This window comes from Apodemus sylvaticus, chromosome 7 (assembly GCF_947179515.1).
Source record: "Apodemus sylvaticus chromosome 7, mApoSyl1.1, whole genome shotgun sequence".
NCBI classification, from domain to species: domain Eukaryota; kingdom Metazoa; phylum Chordata; class Mammalia; order Rodentia; family Muridae; genus Apodemus; species Apodemus sylvaticus.
Genome location: NC_067478.1, coordinates 103,613,178 through 103,625,361, shown reverse-complemented (window position 1 = coordinate 103,625,361; position 12,184 = coordinate 103,613,178).

The window sequence follows — 12,184 nt, the reverse complement described above, 5'->3', positions numbered from 1 at the left end:
AGTGAATTTCCCAGTGGATATAATGTGTGCTGATTTGGCTTCTCAACCCCCATTAGCATTGATGGAACACAACAGGACACTTAAAATAAACAGGGTCCCCTTGGCCTCCATAAACGCTTCCACACTTAACAAATAAGCAGCCTGGTGAGCTCAGAATCACAGACTTGAATGGCTTGTTGGCAAGTTTCTGCAGCACCCAGACGGCCATGTGGAAACACACCATATCCTGAACTTGGCCCTTCAAAGGCACTGCATCTTCAGCCATAAAAGCTTGCAAGGTGTCAGCATCTCCTGCTTCTGTCAAAGGAACCCGCCTTTGCCCATGTTTTCATCCCAGGACCCATGGCTGTGATGACTAGGAATGGTATCTGTGTTCCGCTGCCTGAATGTCCTTTGATAGACATAGCCAGAACAACCAAATAGCTGCCACTGGAAGATGATTCCATGCACAACATCCCCGGATTTGAGAGCAAATGGTAGATTTGTGTTTCTATTCAAAATGGAGTAGTCGAGATACCAGGTTATATTTTTTTAACCTCCAATATGCATAAGAATCACAAGTGAGACAACATTTCCCTGGAATTTCCAGGCTGGCAATGAGTGTAGTGTTCCTGGTAAAATGAAAAATCAGTCAGGGAAGCCCTAGACCTGTCCCAACTAGCTTCTCTGAGGGAGTGTCTAGGCCTACTTCAGGGAACTCTACATCAGGCAGAGGCAAGGGAGACCCAGAACTGAGTATATGGGAGCACACACAGAGAGAGCTCAGTAATTAGAGTTCTCAGAATAGAACTCCAGGAATATAAGTATTCCCCAGAGCCCCGATCAGCATGTGCGTGAAGAAACATCCGGAAGCTGGACAAGGAACTTGCCGGAAGAGGGACCAGTTCCCAGCATTCACACACAGGCAGCAGCATGCCTGTTCTGAACAGGCAGACAGGAAACCCTAATAATTCATGAGATACTGAACGGGGCCCTTGCGAGTATCTTTGTCAGCAGTGAGCCCTGACACTAAATATTGTTCTGATCTTACCTAACGGATCTCTGAAAGCACGCTCTGCAAGCAATTGAATTTGTAAGTAAATCCCTCCCACGTGAGCATGAAGGCTCAATTGGCTTCATTGTAAATTCTACCAAATACTTAAGGAAGAAATATAATCAATTATACATAAACTCTGCTGGAAAATTGAAAAGGAAGGAATAATTCCCAATTTATTCTATCAAGTCAGTGCTGCTTTGACAACAAAAGTGGAAAAAGAAATTACAAAAAAGAAATAAAATTGCAGAACACTATCCCTCATGAACATAGATGCTAACATTCCAAGCATAATTTTAGCAAAGTGAATAAAACAGTGTACAATAAGGATACAAGAAGGTCATGTAAATTTTAACTAAAAAGTACAAATTTTCTTGAATATTTTTTAAAAATCCACTAATCAATGTGAGGCAGACTATTAACCAACTAAATTGGAAAAGTCTACAATAATCTCAAAAAGAAATAAGAAACCATTTGACAAACTCTAAAATCTCTTTTTGATTTAAAAGACAGCAACAACAAAGAACTCGCAGCAAATAAAACAGAAGTAATGGAGCATCTGTGAAAACGTCAGGGCTATCAGCACAGAGTAAAGGCTGAAGGCCTTCCCTATAAACTTCGGGACTGAACGAAGACAAACATTAACTATCTTCTATCCAACATCATTCTAGAAGTTCTAGTTAATGCAAGAAAGGAAGAAGAAACAATACATGGATTGCATTATTACCATTATAGAATATTTTCTGCAATATATTTTTTAAAAGAGGCCAGAGAGGGCTGGTGCAAAGCAACCTCCTCTGGACACTACAGAGCCCACTGAACTCACGAACTCCCAGCACTGTGGCTGCCTGCATGGAACCGAGATAATATCACATCAGCCAACATTCCAACAGAGATGAGGAAAGGTTCAGGTAGCAGACCCACTGTAGCTGAGAGCCACTGGCAATCAATGGCTACTGGGAGAAAGAGTTAGTGTTTCTCAGGGGTGTGCCTTATGTGTTAGTGGACAGTCTATTATATGTACATAGAGAGCCAACATTAACTCAACTCAGTGAGCTACAAAAATATGAAGTAGAAGAATAAAGAGTAGGGGGTTCTAAGAGGGACACAGGAGGGTATGAAGAAATTAGGAAGGGTAGGTGTAGATTTGGTCAAAATTCATTGTAAACACAGCTGAAAATCTGAAAGAACAGGTAGATGATATAAATTAAAAAAAAAAAAAAACTACTAGGACTTATGACTAAAATACCATTATACCACTAACGATTGTATAGAAAAATAAATTGTGATATTTCATAAAATCATGAACAGTCTGAAATTAAAATGAACAAACTAAAAGGAATAGCTTTAACAAGGGTTATTGATGTTGCCCTTGGTTGTGTCCTAGAAGATAAGTCCCTGTTGCTGAAGGAACCGTCAGACACAGGACCCAGAAGACCTGACTTGCATCTGACCAGAAATCTTCTCCCTGAAGACTAGCTAGCTTTCGCGGCACCAGAGCGCACCATGCATGTTTCAAAAAGAAGGAAGAAATCAATTGTGCTATTCACCAGTGATGCCTATGAGGCATAATCACCAATGGCATGATAACTCCAGGGTGTGACAGTGGCACACATGCTTTGGTGGTAACCAAAAGTTGTATACTTGGATTTAAATCCTACTCAATAAGAGGGGAATCACGCATGAACTGGAAACTGATCCACAGAAAACCACACTGATCAAAATTCTGAGTCATATCTCATTGCAATGAACATTTGCAAGCAAAGAAGCGGGGGTGGGGGGAAGGTATACTGCATGCAGTACACAGGGTGACACACTACAGTTTTTTCTCTGTTGCTTGGGAGATTGAAAGTGTGGAGGACTAGTACAAGGAGAGTGGGGAGATCGGTGGGATTGGAGTGCATGATATGAAATATAGAAAGAACCTGGAAAAACTTAAATGTATATATAAAGTTGTGGAGTCCAACCCCAAATTATACATCTTCAACCAGCACTTGCTCAAGGATCATTGCAGAAGAGAGGGTAGAAAGATTGCAAGAGCTACAGAAATACAACACTGACCATGAGATGGTATCACTTAGAAATATCAGAGAAGCTGCATTCTTTAAGTCTTACCATAGTTGCCTAAAATCTGAATAAGAATGACTGAATTAGACCTAGTGACATGGATGGGGGAAGCTCAAGAGGCCTCAACAAAGACAAAGAACTAAAAGCAACTAAGGAATTCTGAGAGCAGAAGAAATAGCCATCCCAGGGAGAAGCCACCAATTGGTTCTCCAGTAACAAATGGAAAGCCCTGAAATCATGCACACACACACACACACACACACACACACACACACACACGCACGCACGCAAGCACGCACACGTATATGTATACATATATACAAGTAACATTTTATAGTTTGAGCAGATTGTATTTATATATTTAGGAATACACATGTGTTATAACAATTAAAGGAACAGAGTCCATGAATTGGAAAGAAATCAAGGACTGGGGGGGGGGAACATGAAAGGAGCAGAAGAGAGGAAGGGGAGGAGAAATTATGTATCTATATTTCAATCTTATGTATATATATATATATATATATATACATACTATATGTATTCACACACACATAAAATAAAAGTGGACTGCAAATTGAAATACTTAGAGGTAAATACAGCAAAGCTTAACTAGGACATATAAAACATGACAAAATAATACTGAGAGATATTAAAGAGGATCTAAATAAACAGAGACACTAATATAATCAGTCATGAGACTTGATACTGTTATAATGTCATTTCCTTCAAATTAATCCATGAATTCAATACAGTCTCTGTGCAAATACCAGTATATTTCTTAAGTAGAAATTGACAAGTTGATTTTAAAATCCACATGGAAATGCAAAAGGCAGAGAGTAGTCAAAACAACTTTTAAAAGGAAAACAAACTGAAGGCCTAGCACTATCTAGCTTGAAGACTTAAAGCTACAGTAATCAATAGTAGAAACCCTAATTAAAAAAATATCAATGAGACAAAATGGAATCCAGCAATTAACCCGCACTTACAAGGACACTTGATTTCTTACAGAGGTCGTAAAACAATTCAGTGGAGAAAATACAGGCTATTGTGTAACTACTCCTAGAACAATGGACTATCCGTGTTCAAAGGTAAGACTGTCAGGCCATGCTTTGTAGGATACAGAAAGATCCACTCAAAATGAATCAAAGCCTTAAACAGTAAGCTTCCTCAAAAAAAAGTGAGAGAAAAGTTTTATGACCTTAGGTTACTCAATTATTTCTTAGCTACAACATTTTTTAAAAGTACCAGTCTACACAAAACAGCTCAAAACTTGACTTTAAAAAAATTAAAAATATCTGTTCTCTAAGGGTCTCTATGAGATGCAAAACAGAGTAAATCACAGGCTGAGAAAGATTATACTATGGCAAAGAACTTAGAATATATTAATAATTATCAGCCCACTATCTTGAGTCTACTTAAAGGCTACCTCTTTTCATCTTGAACTTCCAATGGCTCTGCCACAACCTCTTTCACTGTGGGACAATCTAGAGCTAGGAGATTTTCAAGGAGAATGCATGGATATCTTGGAAGTCAGGTAAAAAAACTATTGTTATACAAGATGTGGCCATTGATTTGTTTCTAGAAGAGTTGGAATAGCTGTACCTGTTTAAGGGGATCAACATGGTGATATGATAAAAAAATTACAGAATCCTTGTCTCCCTGTCTATTGATTGTATCAAAGTCACACCTGATCACATTTATGAGACAAAACCAAAAAATGAACAAACAAACAGGAGCCTTCTAATACAAAGATAAAAGAGATAGTAACCATATCTCTATTGCCTCAGAGTTTGAGGGTGTCTTAAATCTCCGAAGAGACTTTAGACATCCTGTTGTGCTGTGACACTTTAAAAGCGTATGGACTTTTGAAGTTAAACTTGGATGTGCTTTTCATTATTAGACAGCCATGAGGTACACACGTGGTGCAATATTATCATTTGAAAGTTGTGTGTTGTAGTGTCAAGTTACCGAGGGCTGGTTTTATGAAGATTAATGTTACTGTTTGGATTATGAAATGCTTAGAGTCTTTGGGTGTGTCTGGGAGACACACACCAGAGAGACCTGGAAGAGTGATTAATATTAGTACTTCTCTTTCATCAACAAACAGGTCACTCAGACTCTGCCCTCCAAAATATAGGCAATAAAGGACAATATAGAGTAAAAGAACTTAGACCTTTGTGGAACATTTAATGCACACGTTCTTTTCAGCTGCCCATTGAATTTTATCTGAAATAGACCACATTTCAGAATACAATTGAGAACATTTTGTTCTGGTGCCCAAGCCATCCATCATGTGCTCTTTACTTACTGGCAGCACTGGGTTTGTGGAGGTCCTATGATTGAGAGCATGCATTTTGCTCATTTGTTTATATATTTTGATGTTGTAATTTAATTACAATATTTCTTCCATCCCTTTTCCCCTTCTAAAACTTCCAATATACCTCTCCTCCTGAGGCCTAAATTCATGACCTCATTCTTTACTAATGTTATTAGATTTATAATGTATTTGCATATACAGACATGTTTCTAAATGTAACCTGTTGAGTCATATAACATTACTTGTCTGTGTGTTTTCAGAGATGACCTTTTAGCACCAGAAAACCAATTGGTGCGCTCTTCCCTGGGGAGGACTAGCTCTTCCAATCCTAGCTTCCTTGGTTGCCTGCTATCCTTTGTGTAGAGTTGGCACCAAATGGACTATTCCAATCCAGTTTGGCATGTTTGTTGATTTTACGCTTGTTCAGCCCATGTTTGCATGGTCATGTTGATTAAACATTGCAGGTAACTTGTGATGTTACCAGGGAACAAAACCTCACAGCTAACTCTATGATCCTTTGGACCTTAAGATCATTCACCTCCTCTTCTACAATGTTCTCTGAGCTTTAGGTACTGGAGTGTGTTGTTAGATGTATCTGTTGCTATTGGTCTCCACAACTCTGTATTTTGATTGGTTGTGGTTTTCTGTAGTGATCTCCAAAGAGAAAGTTTCCTTAATGTGGGATGAAAATTACATTAATCTCTGAGCATAAGGGCACATGTTTGTAGATTACTATTAGGAATTATACTGGTTTAGTAAATCAGTGCTTGTAGAATCTCTTCCATTAAGCTTGATTTCACTTGCACTGGGTCATTACTTAACTTTCCAATACCAGGTATTCTCTGCCTCTTGTTGCACAAATCAAATCCTAACAAGTTCAAGAGGATTGAAGTATATTTTTCTTCTATATGAAGAATAAATCCATAAATCAAAAAGATTTTGATTTATCACAGAAAGCATATAAACTCATAGAAATTGAACTACACACTACTGAATGCTGGAAAAAAAATCAAAAAATTGGAAGTTATTTTGATTGAATGAAAGTGAATACATAATATACCAGACCTTTACCAGATATAATGAAAGTGGGTTTTGTTGATAGTTATAAATCTCTGATTAAAAAATCAGAGAAGCCTCAAATAAATAACTTAATAATGCACCTCAAGATCCTGGAAATAGAAGGACGAGGGAAAACACAAATCAGCAGAAAGAAACAATAAGAAGCCGATAAAAACAAAAGCCAACAAAATGGAAGCAGAGAGCAAGGCAAAGGATCAACTGAGAAATTCTCACCAAAGCAGCCAGAAGAGAGCAGCTTCTAACTAATAGAACTCCAGATGGAACGGGAGCTGTTACAACGGGTACCAGCAACAGCCAAAGGATCAGTAGAGCATACTTCGAAAACACAATGTGTAGAAAATATCTGTCTTAGAAAAAATAGATAACTTTATGCAAGCATGCAATGTACCCCACGAGGTTATAAACAGTGCTAAGAACACCTGTAATAGAAGCAATGTGAAGGAAATAAGGACAAAACGTCTCTCAACTTCAAACACAGCCCAGAGCTGGTCACTGCCGGATTCCACAAGACCTTTGAAATAAAACAGCTAATGTCAATGTTGGTCCAGGTAGTCCATAAAATAGAAATAGAAGGGCAGTGAATGTTGCGTGAAATTCAGTGGTTGTGTGGCACCATTTCACACTAACGCCAGCTACTCCCTGGCCCCGGCAGTCTTGCTGCCTCCATGCCTAGCCCTACACAGCTACCGCCCATTCTATCTTTTGCTGCAGATTCTGCTCACATTCCCAGCCTTCTGACCCCTGTGGTTAACTGACACAAATCCCCCTAACCAAGTAAAATCAAAACTCTAGAGGCTTGTTTAGATTTATATTAGTAAATTCTCAACCCACTAAATGCCCACACAATGAACTCAAAACTCAACTGATATAAACATAAGCGACACACCTAGATGGGGCAAGTGCACCCTACTTATTATTTAATCATCTACCTAAGAAATCCCCAATACTTATAGCTCTTGGGACTGTGTGGGTCTGGCTCCTCTTCCTCTCCTATAGGTTCCATCTTGTCTCCTCCTCTCTGTCTCCCCCTCTCTGTCTCTCGGTGCTCATCTCTAAAATTCTCTTCCTTTTGCACTGTCCAATCACAGGCTCTTGCCTTATCTTGTGCCTGATTTCACCTGTGCTCAGACAGCAATCTACAAGTGGCTACCAAACTTTTATCAACCAGATAAGCCTTTGATTAAATTATCCCTATTTCTACCCAGAAGACTCCCCACCATGTAATAAGGATACATGTTCTACTATGTTCATAGCAGCCCTATTTATAATTGCCAGATGCTGGAAAGAACCCAGGTATCCCTCAACAGAAGAGTGGATGCAAAAAATGTGGTATATCTACACAATGGAGTACTATTCAGCCATTAGAAACAATGAATTCATGAAATTCTTAGGCAAATGGATGGAGCTAGAGAATATCATACTCAGTGAGGTAACCCAGACTCAAAAGGTGAATCATGGTATGCACTCACTAATAAGTGGATATTAACCTAGAAAACTGGAATACCCAAAACATAATCCACACATCAAATGAGGTACAAGAAGAAAGGAGGAGTGGCCCCTGGTTCTGGAAAGACTCAGTGAAACAGTATTCAGCAAAACCAGAACGGGGAAGTGGGAAGGGGTGGATGGGAGGACAGGGGAAGAGAAGGGGGCTTACGGGACTTTCGGGGAGTGGGGGGGCTAGAAAAGGGGAAATCATTTGAAATGTAAATAAATTATATCGAATAAAAAAAATTAAAAAAAAAAGAAAAAAAAATTATCCCTATTTCCAAATGGCATGGTTCTAGTGATTGTGCAAGAAATTTCTTCTTTGTTCATATTTTTAAAATATTTATTATCATCAAATCATTTATTTATTTATTTTTAGTGGGTGCACCAAGTGTGTAGAATTCTGCAGAGATCAGAAGCCACCACATAAGTGCTAGGAACAAAACGCAGGTCTTCTGAAAGATCAACAAGGGCTCTAAACTGCCAAGCCAACTTTCCTGCCCCTGGGTTTTTCTCATGCTATAAATAAGTAAAAAAATACTTATGACAGATTTTATTTTCCACATATTTATTACCTAAAATATGATATATGGGCAGAGAAAGAGTAACTACCCATGAAACTTGAGCACGATAGCTGAATGTGGCTGGTATTTCTTTTAATACCATTCACTTTCAGATCAATCTCTTGCTCACTGACTACAAGCTGACTAATGAGGCACCTAAGATAGAGACTGAGACTTGGGGACAGGGACATGCTCAAGGAGCTCTTCCTCCATTCTGGAAAATGTGGGCACCTGAAAATTCTTAAAGCTGTTAAACTATTTGAGAAAAGTAGCAGGGCACAAATTTAATGCACACACACACAAAAAATCAGTATCTTTCTTGTGAAGCAATAATGAATTTACTGAAAAAGAAATCAACTAAATGACCTTCTACAAAAACTTCCATAAAATAAAATAAAATGCCCAGGAATGAAGATAAGAAAGGAAAAGATCTTCACAAGAAGAGAATTAAAACTCTTTCTAGGAAGAAGATTCTAGAAAGTAGAAAGACTACTTACACACATAGATCAGGAGAGTCAATACGATGGACACTGAGTATTCACATAATACCTGATGTTTATACTGCAGGCCCACAGTAACAAAAAAAACATAGCATTATTAAAAAACAGAAAAATAAATTAAAAGAGGAGAATAGAAGTCTCAAATATTAACTCACAAAATTACAATCACTTATCTTCTTACAAAGACACAAAAACTATGCTAGAGGAAAGACCGCTTCCTCCACAAGCACCATGTTGGAAACCAGATATCCACATGGAGAAGAAAGAAGATTCCTATTTCTCACCCCATACAGGAGTAATATCATCATAAATGGATCAATGGCAGTAAGAACTGAGACTCTAAAACGGTCTGAGGAAAGCACTTTGGATACAGGCAAAGGCAAGGAGTTTCTGCAAAGGACTCTAACCACTCTGTAAACGAAGCCAGGAATTGACAGATGAAATTGCATGAAATTAAAAAGCATCTACATAGCAAAGGAAACAATTAACCAAGTGAGGAGACAGACAACAGATGGGAGACAATCATTGTTACTTATATATCTGACAGGGTTTATTTGGGGGTCCTTTCTTCTCCTCCATAAATCTTTGTTTCTATATTTGAAATAATGTCATGTGATACTGTTACTATGTCTCAATGGTATATCTCATAGTCGGTTATAATGACACCCCCAGAACTGTCCTTTTTGCTCAGGATTATTTTGGCTACTTTTGTGCTGTCACATGAACTTTAGGATTTTTTTTTTTCCTAGTTCTGTGATGAACGTTAATGGATTTTTGATGGAGGGTATGTATTAGCTGTAGATTGCCTAGGAATACAACCATTTTTAGAGTATTGGTTTTGCTGATCCATGACTGTAAGCCCTCTCTCTACCATCTAACCCTCTATTTCTTTTGTCAGGGGTAAATAAAGCAGTATGTTTATTTAGAAAATCTTTTCAGACTTTTAAAAAACCAAACACGCTGTTTCTATTTGATAGAGTTATTCCACTCCTAGATATTTACCCAAGAGAGCTAAAAGCATTCAGTCATCTGATATGATATGGGTATTTGTGCCCTACCCACAAATTTGCACACTGAATATTTCATCCCTGAAATAATGGTTTTTAAGGAAGTGTAGACATGGTCTTAAAGAGATGTAGACATATGGGAAGTGATTAGGAATCACAGAGTTCCAGCAGTAAGAAAGCCCTAGTGAGATGCACCTCCTAGAAGAGTGGTTCTCAGTCTTCCTAATGCTATAGCACTTTAATATAGTTCCTCATGTTGTGGTGATCCAACCGAAAAATTATTTTAGCAGCTATTGGATATCTGATATAGGACCCCTGTGAAAGGGTTGTTAGGGCCCTCAGTGTAGTTGCAACCCACAAGTTGAAAACTGCTATCCTAGAAACTCATCTTCCAGAGCTTTGGGCTAAGTACATATTCATAATTTGTCACTATCTAGACTGTGGCATTCAGTTATATCAACAGACAATGGACTAAGACACCATGAGACAGAGTATTTTATTTAGTTCTAAAGTAAAAGGAAAGGAGGTTTTTGTTAATTAAAAAAAAAAAAGGAAATGGTTGCCTACTTGTATCATAAACATATATATGTAGAAGACAGAGAAAAGGAAATATGCAAAGAGTAAGAAAGGAAAGTTTTATAGAGACTGTTTATAAGAAAATAGAAAAAAAAAAAAAAGCATGCAACCATCTTCTAGGATGTGATTAGAACAAACGGGCCTGGAGAAGTTAAGAGAATCGCTAGAGACACAGTTGCTCCTGGCGGCAGGAAGTGTTAATGAGGCATTTAACATTTGGACTTTGCTTAATAGCTGGGAATATGAGACAGAGTAGCCTGAATCGCTGAATGGAGGACACTGGCGTAAGCGGTCAGAAGCAGTTTCATCACAGCTGCATGGGAACCACTCCGTTTGGCACATTTTACCCTTCCCTTCCATTTGCATGCCTGGCGCTGTGCACTTTCTACTTAGCAGGGGTGATCAACTGCTTTCCATTTTGTTTTCTGAGATCTGCATTACCTTATAACATCACATCCGGTGTGAGGTCTGACAGCCTCGATTTCCCAAAGAGAGATTCAATTCCTTGCCCTCTGTGGGATGAGTGAAGCTCTTGGCCACAGTGAGAGGGCGTGAAGAGTCGCTCCTGGGAAACATATACAGCCAGGAGTGTGAGTTAAATCTCACCAACCTTAGCTTCTCTCTGTCACTCTGTGGATCCTTGCCTTCACTCAGACCAAGATGCCCAAAATACATGGAGAATCTAGTGTGCTTCTCTTTTTCTTTCCTTCCTAGTTTCCCTTTCCTTATTCTTTTTATTTTTCCTATTAACTGAGGAATTTACACGTTGAAGAATATTTGAAAAATATAAAGGGCAGGGAAATAAAGGAACGAGGAAGAGAAGAAGGAAGAAGGAGAGCAAAGAAGGGGAAGATGAGAGTTAGGAGGGCGAGACGGAGGAGAAGACATCGGGGAAGAGGAGAATGAGAAAGAAAAAAAGAGAATCCACTCCCCCAGTTATAGATAATTGCTTGTGTTTTGTTTTTATTTTATTGATACATGTGTGTATATATACATATGGCCATTTCGATCAACATTATATGTGTTTGTATATATACATTAGAAATACCTCTCTAAAACAAAACTATTTTCTTCATACAGCAGGGAATCTTAAGACTTTAGAAAGAGAAGAACCTGTGATTATGTGAGCCCAGCTGCTCTGCTACTTGGTCTGCAGAGGCTAAGTAGTGAGGCAGTAGGGCTTGGACAGAAGAAACTCAGAAAGAACCAGAAACACTCCCTGATGGTTTGGGCCTGGGAAAACATTGCTAAAGGGGGAAGGGGACAGCCACTGATCCTTTTTAAGTGGGGATAGTAGGGAAATAGGTTATAACTCTCATTCTAGGAAACTCAGTGGCCCCCAGTAAGATTTTTCTATACATATAATCTTGGGCCTGTGGTCAGGGATATAATATTAACTTATCTTTCTATGCCATAGATAGCCAGGCCCCATCCCTCAAGTTTCTGGCTCACTGAGTCTGAGGTAGGCCTGGAGAATATGCTTTCCTCAAACCCCCTGGTCTATATGTCAACCTTTGAGAGCCACTGCACTAGTGAATTGAATAAAGTAAACC